Below are 16,470 nucleotides of genomic sequence, written 5' to 3'. Positions count from 1 at the left end.
GATACAGGAGGGGCAGCAGGGTCCAGGGAACAGACGCTATTCCTGCCCTGCCACTGTCTGTCTGGGAAACCTTGGCCTTGTCATTCCCTGGCTCGGTGCCTCAGTTTCCATTCTCACCAGCCTGTGCCTATTTCCTGCAGTTTCACGTCCATGTTGGTGCCAGTCGCACCCCGGCACTGCACAGTCTAATACTGGCTCCTCTCTCTTGCCAGCACCATGACACCTGCCCTGGAGCCATAGCTGGAGACTCACCTCCTGCAAGCTGCCCTGCATGCCGTCTTCACCCTGGGAACAGAGAAGGACACCACCCAAGTCCAGGTAGGTCATGCTAAGGTAGGGTTACCATATTTCCACAATCAAAAAAGAGGACACTGGGGGGGAAAGCCCCACCCTAGTCCCGCCCCATCCACTCCTTCCCACTTCCCACCCCCTGACTGCCCCCCTCAGAAGTCCAACCCCCCTGCTTCTTGTCCCCTGACTGCCCCCTGCTGGTGGCAGGGTTGTAGAAATTTTGGTGGTGCCCAGAACCGCCCCCCCACCTGCCTAAGGCTCTGGGATGGGGGTTGGGTGGGGGGAGGAGGTCTGGGGTGCAGGTCCTGGGCTGGGGATTAGGGTGCAGGAAGGGTGCAGGGTGCAGGTTCTGGGATAGAGTTTGGGTGCTGGGTGCAGGCCCCGGGCTGGGGCAGGGGGTGGGTGTGCAGGAGGGGGTGAGGGGTGCAGGCTTTGGGATGGAGTTTGGGGGTGGGAGGCGGTGCAAAGGGAGGGGGTGCAGGCTTTGGGAGGGAGTTTGGGGATAGGAGGGGATGCAGGGGTGAGGGCTGTGGGTCTGAGGATGGAGGTTCATGATGCAGGAGGGGGCTCAGGGCTGGGGCAGAGGATTAGGGTGCGGGGGGATGAGGGCTGGGGCTGAGGGGTTTGGGGCGTTGGAGAGGCTCAGGGCTAGGGCGGAAGGACAGGGTAAGGGCAGCCTGGCTTGCCATTAGTGGATGGGGGATGCTAGGACCCAGGGGCAGCAGACAGCAGTTGCTGCTGGCTCTAGCAGTACAAGCAAGCAAGGGAGAGGCAGGCGGGGGGCGGTCATGGGGCGGGGACGCGTGGGGGGGGGGGTGGCAGGTGGAGGCCGGGGCCCCATCCAACACTTCCCCCCTCCCTGACTGTCCCCCCCCCCCCCGACTCCCCTTACCATTCTGGCTCCATGTGTTTGCAAATCACGCTGCCCGGTGGGTCGGTTTGTGTGTTACACAGGGCTGCAGACAGAGGGAGGGGGGAGCAGGGGAGGGCTCTGGCTGCTGGAGGCCAATGGGAGCAGCTCAACTGGCCCAGCCGCCCAATCAGCAGCTGCACTCTGCATGGACGGGAGGGAGGGAGGCGAGGGAGAAACAAACCCTGGACATTTTAACCTTGTTACCAGTTCCTCCCGGACGGCTATTTAGAGACGCAAAAGCCGGACATGTCCGGGAAAATATGGATGGATGGTAACCCTAGCTAAGGTCATGGATTGAAGAGCCAGCTGTCATCCTGCCACGAATCCTTGCTAATTGCCTGCAGTGGGATGTGAATGAGAGAGGCCAGGATATGTGTTTGGGGGTCTCACCAGTACTTCCCAGAGACCCCTCTTCCCATCCTGTGGCAGGTGTAGCCCCAGTTTCCCTAAATCTGACCCATGACTCTACCTTGCTTTGCAGGATCTGCATAGGGTCTTGCCAGACCTCCTGGTTGCCATGCTGGGGAACCTGCTGGCAGAGTCCCCAGACACCGACAGGCTCCACTACATCTTGGAGGTGAGCCCCATGAGAGGGGTGGGGGCAATTTTACCTTAACTCTTAGATCCATTTTCCAGTCTGTCCTCTTAGCTGGGCCCCCGGTGGGCCGTCCTTGGTCAGGGCAGTCAGTGCAATGCAGTATCAGGCCCTTCATCCTTGAAGATTAGAGGAAGGAGCTGGAACTTCAAGCCAGAGCTTGAAGAGAGGGATGGAGCCATCACCCTCCCTGAATTTGACGTAAGTGGCCTCTGACCCCAGCTTCCTGACTCCAGGCATAGGTAGGCTGGCTCCGACGAGCTGTAGGATTTGCTGCTGCAGGGGCTGTGAGTTAGGAGTGTTCCTCTTGGGGAGGCAGAGGCAGAGCAGAGAATGAGATTGGCTTGAGTCAAGTTCTTCTTGTCCTGGTTCAGTGGTGACTCTGGGCTTTTAAGGGGACCATCCTCCAGATTCATGCCTTCCTGTCATCCTGGAGCAGCTGGGGAAGCAAATCCTCATAGAGGGCCCTGCCCACATCCCTGTGCTCCAGGTACCCTTCCGGGCAGAGAAAATTAAGGGTCTAGCTCTAGCTCCAATCCTCTAGCATCTCCTGCAGAGGGGCTGAGGGGAAGTAGAGTCCTGGCTGGTGGGGACTGGGAGCTGACAGGAAAATGCAGATGGACTCTCCTCTCTCCTCTCCCTTCCATTAGAACTCAGAAGAATTCCCCAGGATGGGTCACCACGTGGCACAGCTGGCTCTGTTCATCGGTGACGCAGCCAAGGACATCAGCTGGCAGGCCAGGGAGGGGGTTTACCGGCTCTACCAGCTGCTGCTGCACCAGAGGGGTAAGGAACCCAGCTGGGAAATGGCACCGGATAGAAGAATGAGACTGGGACCCCAGCCAATTTCTCTGACTGACCCCGGCTGGAGGATGAGTCTCTCTCTATATTCTACACAGCACCCCCTGCAATCCTGTTGGGCCAGGCGTGAAGCGAGGACTCTGCCCACTGTGCAGCCACCAATGGGATTGGAAGGACACAAGCACTACAACCAGAATGACAAATGTGTGTCTCTTTCCCAGGGCTGACCATCCATGAGGCCGAAGACCTGTGGTGCTGGGACTGGCACCAGGACAGCAGGCTCCTGGGCTATAGGAGCACAGCCAGGGTGGGGGAGGTAAGGACACTCTGCCAGGGCATGAGACAGCTCAGGGAGTGGGGGTTGCTGGGTCCCCTGCAGTGGCTGCCTCCTGGGGCCACTAGACGGAGATACCGTTCTAGCCCCAGGATTTGGAGCCTGGTTCTGGGCAATCAGCTAATGCCTCACGTCCTGTTGGTTTTAGGTCTTCAGAAAATTCTTCTTCAAGGGGCAGAAAAGATCCTTCCTCCGGACGGCAGTGCTGACCATCCACGACCCCCTGCTGCGTGTCAGCCAGGCTGGGCTGCTCCTCACCTACTCCCTCCTGGGGGAAGCCCAGCAGCACAGGGGGGACAAGGTAAACAGCAGGATTAGACTCAGGAGATTGGGGAAGGGCCCTGGCCTCATTCCTATGGCCATTCGCTGGCCTGGCAGCGAGGAGTCTGATGGGGAATGAGAGTGAGAGCAGGTGCTACTGGGAAGGGAGATGAATTCACCTACATGAGCAGGAGGGAGCCAGCTTGTCCCCTGAGCAGCTCCAACCCAGCTCTTTAGCAAGGCTAATTAATGACAAGCATTACCTCATCACAGACTTATGTTCTTAGGACATGGTGCTGTCGCCCCTGGGAAGGGCAGCAGAGTCTTCTAAGTGCCTTCTGCGAGCCTCTCCTGTCCCACAGGGCTGCACCCAGTTCTCAGTGGCCTAGTGGCCGTGTCACCCAAGCCACCACCCAGAGTTGCTCCCATCACTGGCAGCCTGGGAGGTCAAGGACTGACGGGTGATGGCGACTGACCAGGCAGGGCTGAGGCACATGGGCGGGGGAAGCTTGTCCTGCTGCTGGCAGGGCTGGGCCCCCTCTAGAGAGAACGGGAGGATTCAGTCAGCAGGGGCTGCTGATCTGCCCCATTGACTGGGGCTGCCATCCTGCGGTTTCAGCATTAGTGGCTGGGATGACTTGGGGAAAGGTCTCAACCTCCCCACACCCCACTTCACTGCTGCCAGAATCCCTCCTGTCCCGTCCCCTCCCACCCCGCTCTAGAGCCCCCTCCCTGCCCTACCTGGGTGGGGGTGGAGGAGAGGGTTCTGAGAACTTGAGCTGCGGATTGGAGGTGAAACACCTGTCAGGGGCACTGAGGGGGAGGTGGCAGGAGCTCACCCTACAAGGAGGGGGATTGGCACTGGAAGTCACTATAAAGAATGACAAGACCCATTCTGGGGGTCAGGAGGGTGAATCCATCCCTCAGAGGTGGGCAGGTGCTGGGTGGAAATGCTGCTGGTTCCAGGTGCCTTTAATTCCCCCTGATTCCTCGGGGGCGTCTGAGTCTCTGACAGGTTCTCGTTCCCTTGCAGCAGGAGGATGTCACGGCGAACGTGATGCGCCAGCTTGGCATCATCTGCCACTTGCACCAGGTGCCTGAGGCGCTCCAGGGGCTGTGCCTCAGAGGCCACCAGCAACTCCTGCACCCTGCTGCAGGTACTGCTCTGGCTCCCTGTAAATGGGGAGCTAGTGGAAGGGGAAATGGAGCCCCCTGGCACTCACAGAAACTCTCTCCCCTCTCTGTGGAGCAGGGTCCTTTCCTCTGCCCCTAAATTCCTTCATCTGGGGCAGGAAGTCTTTCCCTCACACCCATTCTCCTCCCCCCATTCCTTGGTCTACACCCATCCCATTCCCCCTGCTCCCAGGCAGAGCTCTCCCTGCCCCATATGGTGCAGAAGGGCCCTTGTGTCAGGGCCACAGCCCCTAGCCCACTGAAGCTTGGAAAGCTCCACTTTTAAGGAGGTGGGGGTGGGACAGAGGCTCAGGGCTAGCTTTCCTGCCTTTATTCTCCCTTGGCCCTTCTATGGGGTCTCTGGGTGTGAAATGAATAGGAGCCTCCTTCCCAGCTGTCTTCCAGGCCCGGGGATCTGGCACAGCCTCCCAGATGGGCGCATCCTGCAGATGAGCCACCTCAGGGGGCAGTGGGGACAGGTCACCTCGTCCCATCAAAGCAGCAATGCTGGCTCTCAAAGAGGCTGAGAGGGAAGACCCCGCTCCCTCGTGGAGGTAAGAGCCATTTACTCCTTGGGGCGTGTGGGTCTCTTGGGGGAGAAATGGGATCCCCGATGCATAGCTTGGCTGGGAGCTTCTCCTGTCCCTGGCTCCCAGCTCTGGGACAGAGATGTCTCCATCATTGTTCCATCCTGGTTTTCTTCCTAGGAAGGGGCTCCCCAGAGATGTCCTCGAACCTGAACTCCTGAGAGCATTTCCGGCAGGAGGCTCCAGCCCCTCGGGCATGAAGAGAGCATCAGTTAGTCTCATTCACATGGCATCTCTGGTCTCCAGCTCCACTTCCACAGCAGGGCAAATGAACCCATCAGCTCCCAGAATCCCAACTCTTTGACATCCTTCCGCTCAGCAGTGGGGTTTCTCCAGCCCCCTCACCACACCTGTCAGCCTCTGAATGATGAAGGGCCTGAATGTCAGAGTCATCAGAACAAGCAAACTCCAGTTCCAGGCAGTGGGGACTGTGTGTACTCAGCCCCTCTGGAAACCAGATCTGAAATGGGGAGCAAGGACCCCAGCCCAGTAACAGTCGGAGTGGGCAGAGCAGGCCTGTAACAAGGTGCTTTCCCTGGGCTGCACAGCCTGGGGCTTAGCCAAGCTGATTACAGAATGAGCCCTACCTGAGAGGGACCATGTACCTCCCCCTAAAGAGCCAGACTTCAGTGGTGATACAGCCCAGCTGGGGTATGAACAGGAATGAGAACGAGGTAGGAAGTTCCGAGCAGCAAGGAAAACCTAGAGGGGAACTTGAAAAGAGAGGTAGGAAATGCCCAGGGAAAACTGCAGCAAAGAGAAAGGAGCAGACCTACCTGCCAGGTACAGGGCCCTGGGCTGCTACCAATGTCAGGGTGAGACTGGGTACTCCTACTGGCCCCAAAGAAGGGGGCGTACACACACAGCCGGAGAGGGTTCCAAGCCCAGCAAGGGGGCTGCAGGCTGAGCCAGAACCCCAGTGAGGGCAGAAGGATTTCTTTCTGTGGGAAGACCTCTTGGACTTTTTTGGTGTGAGAAAAGCTGGGCCCCAGAAGAGTGGACTAAAGGTGGTGACCTGGCCGGCAGCTGAGTTACGAGGCAGAGAAACTGCGATGGTGCTGGAGCGACCATGGATGGGGGACACTAGCCCAGCGAGAAAGCTGTGATGCCATGTCTGGCCGCCGGGGCAGGGCACATAATGATGAGTAGATTCGTTTATGATTGGCATAGTCAGGAGGATTGAATTCCCCCTGTGATCCATGAAGGCTGATGGAAGTCTTGGTTGCTGAAGGAAGGTCTGTCCTCCCAAGCGGGTATATCGAGGGTCCGAGCTGGTCCCTGGATTTCCCACTTCAGTTCCAGGGACTGGTTAAGCAGCCAAAGCAGGTCTAGGGGTTTTTCCAGCAGCTCCTAGAAAACCAACAGAAGCAGAAGGAAGTGCAGACGGAGCTACAGAAGCAGCAGCAGCAATACCTGTGAGAGATCCTGCAAAGGGAAATCAACCCAGCATCTGCTGTGCCCATGGAGAAAAAGAGCAGACACGGAGAGCATGCCTGGGCTGTGCTGAGAAGGTTAGCCCAGGAGAGCAGGGCATGAGAAAGTGTACAAGCGTGGCCTAATGCCAAGTTAGGGACAAGAGTTCTTTGTTTTGGGTGCAGAGAAGCAGGCCATACCAAAAGACACAGCCTGCTTAGGAAATTGCTGAGTGGCAAAAGGAGGGGCCAGGGCCCCAAGAAGGTAGAAAGAAAGGAGAAGGTGTCCTCAGACACAAACCCTGAGGCAGGCAACGTGGAGGTGGCAGAGATGGCCGTGGATCTTGCAGACCCTCCACCAACACACCCTGTCAGGACAAAATGGTTGGCACCGTGATGAAGCAGACTGAAGTAGGGACAAACACAAGGGTGGAGCAGTCCATGGTGGGTTCTCAGACCCTGACGGAAAAGGTTTTGGCGAATGCAGCGGCAGTAGCAAAAAGTCTACAGGAGAAGCTAATGGCTTCAGAACAAGGCTCTGCAAGCAGCCGTTAATGAGAATGAGTGGCTACAGGAAGAGCATTGGGATACTGCAGAAGAGAAGGATTGCCTCTTAATTCTGGTGAGCGAGCTGGCAGTGGAGCTGGAGACGCTGTGCGCGTAGGCTGTACAAGGGTAGGACTGGTTCTCCCATGGTCTCTAAGGAAGGGGACGTACAAGGCCATAGTAAGGACTACCAAGGCCTGCAAGGCCGAGCCAAAGTCAGGCTGAGGAAGTGCCCCCAAAGGGACGGAAGACCTTGTTTCTGTTAGACATTTTTGGACTTTTAGTTTGGGATGAGCGTGACCCAGGAAGGAGTGGACTAAAAGACGGTCACCTGGCTGAAGGGCTGAGTTCCCAGCCAAAAAACTGCCAGAGCACCTTAGCGACTATCGGTGGGGGTGCTAGCCCAGCAAGAAAGCTGTGACGCCAGGCCTGGCCAGGAAGGGGCACCTATCGGTGAGTGAACTCTGTTACAAGCCTGCTTCCATTATGGTATTGGAGAGTGGTGGGGATGGCCTATGGGAGAGGATGGCTGGAGTGGTCATACAGGACGGGCAGCAGGGTCCAGTTATGAGAGCAGGGAACAGGTTGTACTGCAGCCCTGCCACTGAGTGGTAACGTGATCCTGGCCAGGTCACTCTCCCACCTGGTGCCTCACTTTCTCTCTCTTTGAAATGGGGATCATCCTGACCCTCATTAAGAAAATGTTTGATCCTCTGCTCTTGCTTCCCAAATCCCTGCCCTCCTTTCCCCACACAGGTCTCTGCCCTGTTCCTCAAACTTCCATGCCCATGGTAGTGCCTGTGTCGCCCCTCAACTGCAAGGTCTCATGTACAATCCCCTGCCAGCAAACTGAAGCCGCCCCTAGATCCAGAACAGGAATTACAGTTCCTGTGAGCAGCTACCGCCCTGGGCTCTTTAAATCGTCCCCAGAGCCCTGGGGTAGTGGCGGCGGGGCTCCAGCGGCTATTTAAAGGATCTGGGGCTACGGCAGCCGCTACCGCCCTAGGCCCTTTAAATCATCTCTGGAACCTGCTGGAGCCCTGGGGTAGCGGCGGTGGGGCTCATGCAGCGATTTAAAGGGCCAGGGGCTCGGCTGCCGCTACTGCAGTGGAGCCCCGGGCCCTTTAAAGCTCCGCCAGAGGCCGGGGACCCCTCCGATGGTGATTTAAAGGGCCCGGGGCTCCACTGCGGTAGCAGCATCTAGAGCCCCGGGCCCTTTAAATCACCCCCAGAGCTCCCAGCCTCTGCATCTGGTAGCTCTGGGCATGATTTAAAGGGTCAGGGGCTCCCAGCTGCTGCTACCACAGCCCCATCCCCGAGCCCTTTAAATCCTGATTTAAAGCGCTCGGGGTTTAAAGGCCCGCCTCTTCCAGTTGAGGCCCCATCCCCTCCTAAGGACTCTGGAGTACCAGTAAGTCCTTTAAGTTACTTTCACCCCAGGCTACCTGGGAGCCATTGGGCCACCCATGGTCAGGGCAGTCAGTGCATAGCAGCGTTTAACCAGTTACCAATCCATGAAAGGACCTTATGATGTACCTGTATGGCACAATAATTCTGCATTGAATCAGTTGATTCAATTGCTTATTCTTTGGGGTTCAAACCCTCTGTTCTCCCCCTGGGATATCAGAACTCTGATTGTCACATCTGTCTTTGTCCCAGCCTCTCACACAGATATATCCTGCAGCCAGCTCAGCTCAGGGAGCAGTGGGGACAGGTGATCTCATCCTGTCAAACCAAGCAACATGGGTTTCATTGAGGCTTAGAGGGAAGTTCCCATGCATCTCCTGGAGGTAAGGACTGTTCACTCTTCTGGGCACTTGGGGCTTTTGCAACAAACAGGGGGCTCCTGCTACATAGCCTGGTTGGGAGCTTTCCCTATCCCTGGATCCCAGCCCTGGTACAGAGACCTAGTTCTCATCGTGTTATCCTCATTTTATTCTCAGAGGATTTGTCCGGGATCCTGGAGACTCTTTCCTGCAGGAGGTTTGAGCGGTGAGAAATCACTCATTGTTATGACCCATAGGTTTTCAAACCAGATCTGCAGGGTTCGTGGGAGTAGCCACGCTCCAGCCCTTAGCCTGCTTACTGCAAACTCCTTACCACAGTTTGAGGCGCCATCCCTGAGATCCTATTGGCGGAGTCCCAGAGCAACTAATTGGCCCCCTGGCCCTGCTTAAGCCAGCACAGAAACACGAAGCTGTCTGAACACCTGAGCTGCTCCCTGTTCTAGACCATGTGCTACCTGTTCCTGTTCCTGCTCCCGCAGCTTGATTTCCTGGCATCCAGACTCGGTGTGACTCTTGGCATCCGATTTGTGGTTCTGACCTCAATTTTGTCTTTCACTGTGAACCATGCAGTATCCTGACCCAGCTGACTCTAGACTCCTGTCTTGTGAATGTGGACGCTGGCTCTGACCACTAGGTCTGGCTGCCCCGACCTGGCCATGACACTGACTTTTGTACAATTTCTCCAGTGTCCTTTTCTGCTCCCCTGCTCTGCTCCCTCCAGCAAGACACACCAGTACTTTGGCTCCCAGAGTCCTAGTTGCCTGCTATTCCAGGGCTGAGGGGTAGTGCTTGTATCACTCCACCCCAGTTGTTTTTCCTATGGGAATCTCCCTAGAGTGGAGGAGAAATCTCCTCTTCTCTTAGAATCAGTCCTGGCAGTAATTCCACCCACCCTGGCCTCAGCTGAGCTACTTTCTTTACCTGGGATCAGGAACCAGTTTTGAAGCCTTTGGCATGTGGATGTAGGTGAGGGCAGAGGCTGAAACTTCAGCAGTTCCCACTGGAGGACACCACCCTGTCTTTCTATGGTTTGACTAGGGCTCACCATCCATCCAGGAGCTGAACACCAGATGGGAGCTGATAGAGTGTCCTTGTGTGTGATGGAGCTGTGTGCCAGAGAGGGCCAGGAGCAGATGCTCCATGCATGGCCAGGAATGGATTAAACAGCCTGTAATGCTAGGTGAATACAACCGTGGCCACATACAGACACCCTGGGCATCCATGGGGACTGAATCTGGGCCTGAATCTGGGCCTTCGCTGCCAAGAGCACAATTCACTACAATTTGAGTCATTACAGTAGTGACCCCTGCCAGCCCCTCTGAGGGGGGGTCAGTATTATCCCTGTTAGCTGGGGCACAGGAATGGAAAGCAACTGGCTGCAAGGTCACCCACAACGTCACTGAGCAAGGCAGGACTGAAGGACTGTCCTGATACCAGTCCAGCTACTAGACCACACCCTCTTCCAAAGCCAGAGAACCCAGGAGCCCTGACTCTCACAGCCAGTCCTTAAATCATAGAATATCAGGGTTGGAAGGGACCGCAGGAGGTCATCTAGTCCAACCCCCTGCTCAAAGCAGGACCAATCCCCAGACAGATTTTTTCCCCAGATCCCTAAATGGTCTCCTCAAGGATTGAACCACTGAGCTATCCCTCCCCCCCCAAATGACAAGAGCAAACTCCCTCCCACTCAGGAAGCCATAGAAAGGACCATGTGCTGAGTCCCCCTCTGCAATGCCACTATCAGAGACCATTGCTGATGGGTGCCAGGTGACTGAGCAGGGAACTCCTTGAGAGACTCCTAGGAAGTGGTCAGTCATGTTTCACTGTTACCCTCTGGGAGCCATGGAAAGAGTGCAGCATTGAAGAGACTTTTCTGCTCTAACAAAGGGTTTCTGTTCTCCAGGATAGTCAGCCAGTGAGGCCAGCTTGCAGAATGTGGAAGAGCCGTTTGGCGATGGGTTGGAGGATTCAACATGTAGGTGGCAGCAGATGGAAATGAAAGAGCAAAGCTGGACCATCCGCTGAGCTGCTGCAATCAAGTGACCATAGCCGGGGAGAGAAGAGGGAGAACTCGAAGGTGGCTGGTGGCTGTAAGGAGGAAAAGCAGTTTGGGAGCCAGCAGAGTAAAAATAAATAGTTAATGATGAATGCTGCGGGCTTTGTCTTGTGTGGTGAAGGGTTTACAATGGGTCTCTTTACTATCACACTAAACTTTAAAATATCTGTGTATGATGAATGGGCAGGTCTATAAAGGTAAGAGGTCACTCTAGGGGCTTGAAGTCCCAGATTCTGTCACTATTGCCTGCTTCTACCAGCTGATCTCAACCCAACAAATCCCTGAGGTGGTAGCAGTAGTGAGCTCTTGTCCTCTTTTGCTGGACTAGCCACCAGAAAAAGGACACGCTACATGTGGCCAAGGAAATGGAGAGGCATGGGGGGTCACTTGCAGTGTTGCCTGTTAATGCAGCTCTTGTGGGGGAGCACGGCAGGTTACTGTACTAGGCAGGAGCCACATGTTTCCTAACCTACACGTCCTGAGGATCCAGAGACCTCTCTGCAGATCACAGAGCTTCCTTAGTGTTGCTAAGGAGCCGGATGAAATCTGGCCTCTCTCCCTCCACCCCAGCAGTCCAGAAGAAGCTGTTTGCGGACATGTCAAGTGTCCTCTCCTGCCACACTCACATGTGGGAGACTAATGCAGTCACAGTCTGGGTGCTATGCATTCCTCTGAACTGTGACAAGCAGGAGGACTTGAGCTGCAATGGATCCTCCTGTGCACGGGCTGAGTGGGCAACCTCTCTACTGCTCTGTCTGGTTTCCAGCCCACACGCAGCCGCTGAGGGCTAAGGAGGAGGTGATGGACTTACCCCAAAGGTGGGGGTGGGAAGAAGCAGAGTGAAGAGGTGATCAGAGAGCCATCCCATAGCATTCCTCCAAGAGTCACTCCAACAACTGCCTGGCTCCTTCCTGCCGTAGGCCGCAGCCCCTAGGTTCCATGGGGAATTTCTGAATCAACCCTCTAGAAAGCTGCTTCTGGCTCTCTACAAGCTCTCACACATCTCTGTCATGAGAGGTAAGGAATAAGGTCCTGCCTCCCCCAGCTGCTCGTGGGGAGACTCTCGGAGCAATCAGTGCAGGGCTTTATCCCTCTCTACAAACTGATCACTTTCCATGGTGCATCAAGAAGCTGCAAACCCCTTGGCAGCTCTGTTTAGAGCAACATTAACTCCCACAGGGATTTTTGCTCAAAATGCTCTGTCCCTGAGGGAAGGATTCTGTGGAAATCAGGCATTTCCCTTGCTCTAATCCAGGCTCTGCTGTTCTGATGCTGCAGAGCTGATATGGAAGGCTTGAGGGTTCCTGAAGAGCATGCTGCCATTGCACCTTCCAATGGAGGGAAGCACGTTTCACGTGAGTTGGAGTCTCTCCCTGGCTTACAGATAACCCGAGATGACCCGTGCCTGCCAATAGTGGCGGGGTGGGGGGAAGGGGATGCAGAGTGAGGGCAGCTGGCTTCAGCAGTAGTTCACGTAAACATGCTGCGTACAAGCCAAGCAGGAAGTCTGGGGGTGCCACATACCCCCCCCACACACACACACACATACACACACAAATCACCTCTGCAGATAACCCTTCTCCAAGTGCATAGACAGGGGAATGCTGTGCTGTGGTGTGTGTGCCCTGCAAGATAGTCACTCGTGAAGGGAAGCAACACTGCTGTTAGCACTGGAGTCTGGGCAATAAGGAAGAGGAGTTGGAAATTCTCATTGAGGAGGGGAAAGTGGGTAGAACTGGGAAACCTGATGGGATGATGTGTCTGACTGGAATGTTAGTGTCGCTGGTTACAACCCTTATAGGAAGGGGAGAGAGGATAGAAGTGGTGGGCTCAGTGGCACTTGACATTAGACACATCAATACCTGTTTAAAGTTTTTGGTTATTGAGAACCCCAGGCCCTCGAAGGGACAGGGATCAATCTGCTAACTCACACAGCCCAGCAGGGGAACCAGTGCAGGGCTGGTACAGTTCACTGAATCCATACCAGAGAGCAGTGTATGTTTGTGGAAGACAATTGGGTTCACATGGGGGATCTCCTATTGGGAGACAGATGGCAGGAGGGGAGGTCTCACGTAGCCAGTAGTAAATCATCTTTGGAGATTTAAAAAAATTATAGATCCTTTTTTAACACAAAGTTTTGGACTCAACTGGGGGGACTCTATTATGGGCTTCATTGTGGTGGAGAACAATGAACAGATCACTGGACTGGATGTTAGCAGTTGCCCTGAGGCCAGTGATCAGGACTTGACAGTAATCAGTAAGGACCAATAGAGGAGAGTACCAACCAGTCATATTTATATTTGGTGCACTAAAAGGGCTAACTTTCCAAAGCTGACAAAAATTATTAGAGAAAGTGTTTAGGAGAAAAAAATTAAACAGAACCACGTGAGAGAAATGTGGGAGCTGTTGTTTAAGAAACTTGACAGATTGGGGGGGAAGCCACATTGCATAATTGGCTAAGCTTGCAATGGCCTTACACTTATAAGCAGGATCTGAATGAGCTCTCCCCTGACATCTAGTGATGAGCTGGCGAAAAGAACTTTAGGAGCTGACCTGGTTTGCATGGGCACACTCACCCTGCCTAGGTGCTCAGCATGACGGGGCTGCTTTGCCCAAATGATCACTTTTGGCTGGTGCTGGATCACAAGTCACTTTGGCATTGGGTGCAGGGGTAATAAAGGGTTGTTATTCTTATTGTGTGAATCAGGGCAGCAGAAGTGTGTTTAGCATACCCTGATTGAGGGACTCACCCTCAACTAAACTGTACTCACTAGGCATGGGACAGGGCTGCCAAAAGCTAGTGGAGTGGAAAGATGAGGTTGGATTTGTTATTTGACCCTTCTCCTTTCCACTATGGCATAACAGACTTGACTGAGTCTTTTGTTGCAAACTAATAGAGCTGAAAGGACTGATAACCAGGTCTAAGGATTGGACCTGCTCTGGGACAGTATCTCAGATGAAAGAGCCTGCCCAGTTTGCACTAGAAGTGAGGCTCCTGCACTAACAACTGAAATCACTGCAAGCTGTGTTGAGTGCTGGGACTGCACACCATCCCAGAGGATGCAGAGTGGAGTGTGGTATGGTGGGAGGGTGTGGCTGGGGGAGTGAGCACCTGGATAGCAGAGTGAGCAAGATGCCTTCTGCCCCCCCTCTCCCTCCAGGTGGAAGGTGAACTCTGGATCTTCACTGACCAAGGACCACAATTGTGAGTTGCATGTGGTGGAGGGAGTAGGGAGCGGCTTACTAGAGGAACTTTTGGTTTTTGGACTTAGGAACCTGAGGGGAAAGACACTGCCCAACTTACTCTGGGGTGGATGTTTTGCTGATGGTTTTATGCTTATGAATCCTTCTTGCAGCATTTGCCCAATTTAATACTGAGCTACTTTCCCCCTTTTTATTAGGTTTCTTTTGTATACTCAGACTCTGTGCTTTCAAGAGGAGAAGTATCGCTTCTTAAAGGCACCTGGGGGTAGTGTGTAACTGTGGCCTAGGTTACTGGGTGGGGGATCAAGCTGATTCTGTGTTGTATTGTTGAAAACTAACCCCTAGTTCAGAGGTCCCCAACCTGTGAGGCACACACACCCATTCAGGGGGGCGCAGCATGACCCGAGCCAGCCCCCACCAGCTCCATTCCCAGCCCTGTCCCCATCTTTTGTTCCACTATCCCGCTCTGCATTCCACCCCCCACCAGAGCTGCAGCCCCTTTCCTGCCCCCAGATCTGGAAGGAGGAGCACGGACAGCGGTAAGGGGGGGGTGAGACCCTAAAAAGTTTGGGGACTGCTGCCCTAGATATTGAACCTGGCCCTTGTCACTGCCGACTCCACCTGGCAGAAGGATTACACACTCAACTCGCTGGCATTTCTCTCTTTGTAATCCCATAACTTTTAAAAACTCTAGATCCAATCAATTACAAAATTTCAGGGAAAGTTCTAGGCCTCAGTGGTCTGATCACTGGGTTGTTGGTGGTACGCAAGAGCAATGCCTAGTGGTCAGAGTTTTGGCCCTTCAACATGCAGGGATGGGGGGTTGGCAGGGGAGCCCAGGGTCTCCCACTCCACCAGGCTCTGGCCCAGGTCCCCCTGAGAGCAACACAAGGGTCTGACACAAAGCAGCGCCTTAAGCTGCCCTCCCTGAGCCACTTCCTACCACACCACTATTGTCCAAAGTTCACAGGAGGCTCTGAAGGGAGTCAGCTCACTGCTTAGCACCTCTTCATGGCCAGGCGGGGGCATGGCAGCTCTCTCCCTCTTGGGGTGGCAGCTGCCTCCTCTCGTGACTTGGCCCTCCACCCAGGCCAGTTCCAAGCTTCTCCCCTTCCAGGTTAGTCCATAAGCAAAAGCCAGGGAATCAACACCCAAAAAATGGATTAGTTGTGTGAGGGGGAAATGTCTCCCTCTCTGGGTATAACAAAAGCAGGTCTCTTCCTTCAGGAAGTTGCTGAGGGAGAGATCCTGCCTTCCCTCAGTACCTGCAAGGTAGAGAGGTCCTATCTCTTGCTTGTTCTGCTCCCTTTTAAATCCTCCCCCAGTCTGTGCATCCCCTGCAGGTATGTTGGGGTGGGGCTGGCTGAGGCCAGAGCAGCTCCTTAATCCCTTGTTACCCAATGTAGGATTTGTATTTCTCATCACAAGTTCAAACAGAGGGGAAAAAACCTTGAAGTTACAGCTTTCCACACTGTTAATGTTAACAAGCCTAGCAGGCCTGAGAGCCTATTTTTGAAAGTAGAGCTTTTTATTATAGACTTTCTTATGACATGGTCACTTCCAGGGCCGGCTCCAGGCACCAGCTTCTCAAGCAGGTGCTTGGGGCGGCCGTTCCGGACAGGGGCGGCAGTTCCAGGTATTCGGCGGCAATTCGGCGGAGGGTCCGTCACTCCGCCTGGGAGTGAAGGACCTCCCCCGAATTGCCGCCGCAGATCGCGATCGCGGCTTTTTTTTTTTTTTTTTTTTTGGTTTTGTTTTTGGGGCCTTGGGCGGCCAAAACCCTGGAGCCGGCCCTGGTCACTTCTGGTTCTCAAAGCAGTTCCTTCTGTTGTAGCCTGTTTGGTTGCTTAAGAGTCTGTTTTGTTTTTGTTTTTTTCCTCCTGGTGTTTGCAGTATCTGTGACTGGGTGGGCACATGATCCTTCCGGCAGTGCACAAGCACAGTCAGCTGCACTTGCAGGCCCTCAAAAGACAGTGTCCAGTTTCTTTTTGTTGAGATGTCCTCTCTTCCTCTTGGAGACCACGGGGTGGTTATGAGAGCTTGATCAGAAATGGTTTTCCCATTCTGCAAAACATTGAGATTTGCCATTCTGCATGGGTTTTCCCATTCTGCATCAGGATGAAACTGAGACCTTTCCAAGTTTTGTGTGGAAAAGGGAGGAGGGAGGGAGAGAGAGCAAGAGAGACCCCAGCACCAGAATAGCCAATAGTGAGACTGCTCACCCAGTATGTGTGACACAGCTTCAAATTCCAGGTCTGAAACATGACAGCTATAGCAATTCCCTTGGGAGTAGTTAGTGTCCACCAGCTCCATTAGCCCTGATACAAAGGGGATTGTGCAAAGAGAAAGCAGTTCAAATGCATTACTTTTCAAACAAAATACTGGAATCTGCCACCATCATCTTCTAAAGCATTACAGTTAGGATTTGGTGGGGTTGGAGCAGAGGTGCTAGAAAAAGGGCGGCTTGAAGTGGTTTCTATCATATACAGGGTTTACAGTTTGGTTCAATG

The sequence above is a fragment of the Trachemys scripta genome, chromosome 2, assembly GCF_013100865.1.
Source record: "Trachemys scripta elegans isolate TJP31775 chromosome 2, CAS_Tse_1.0, whole genome shotgun sequence".
Lineage (NCBI taxonomy): Eukaryota > Metazoa > Chordata > Testudines > Emydidae > Trachemys > Trachemys scripta.
This window is presented reverse-complemented; position numbering follows the sequence as displayed.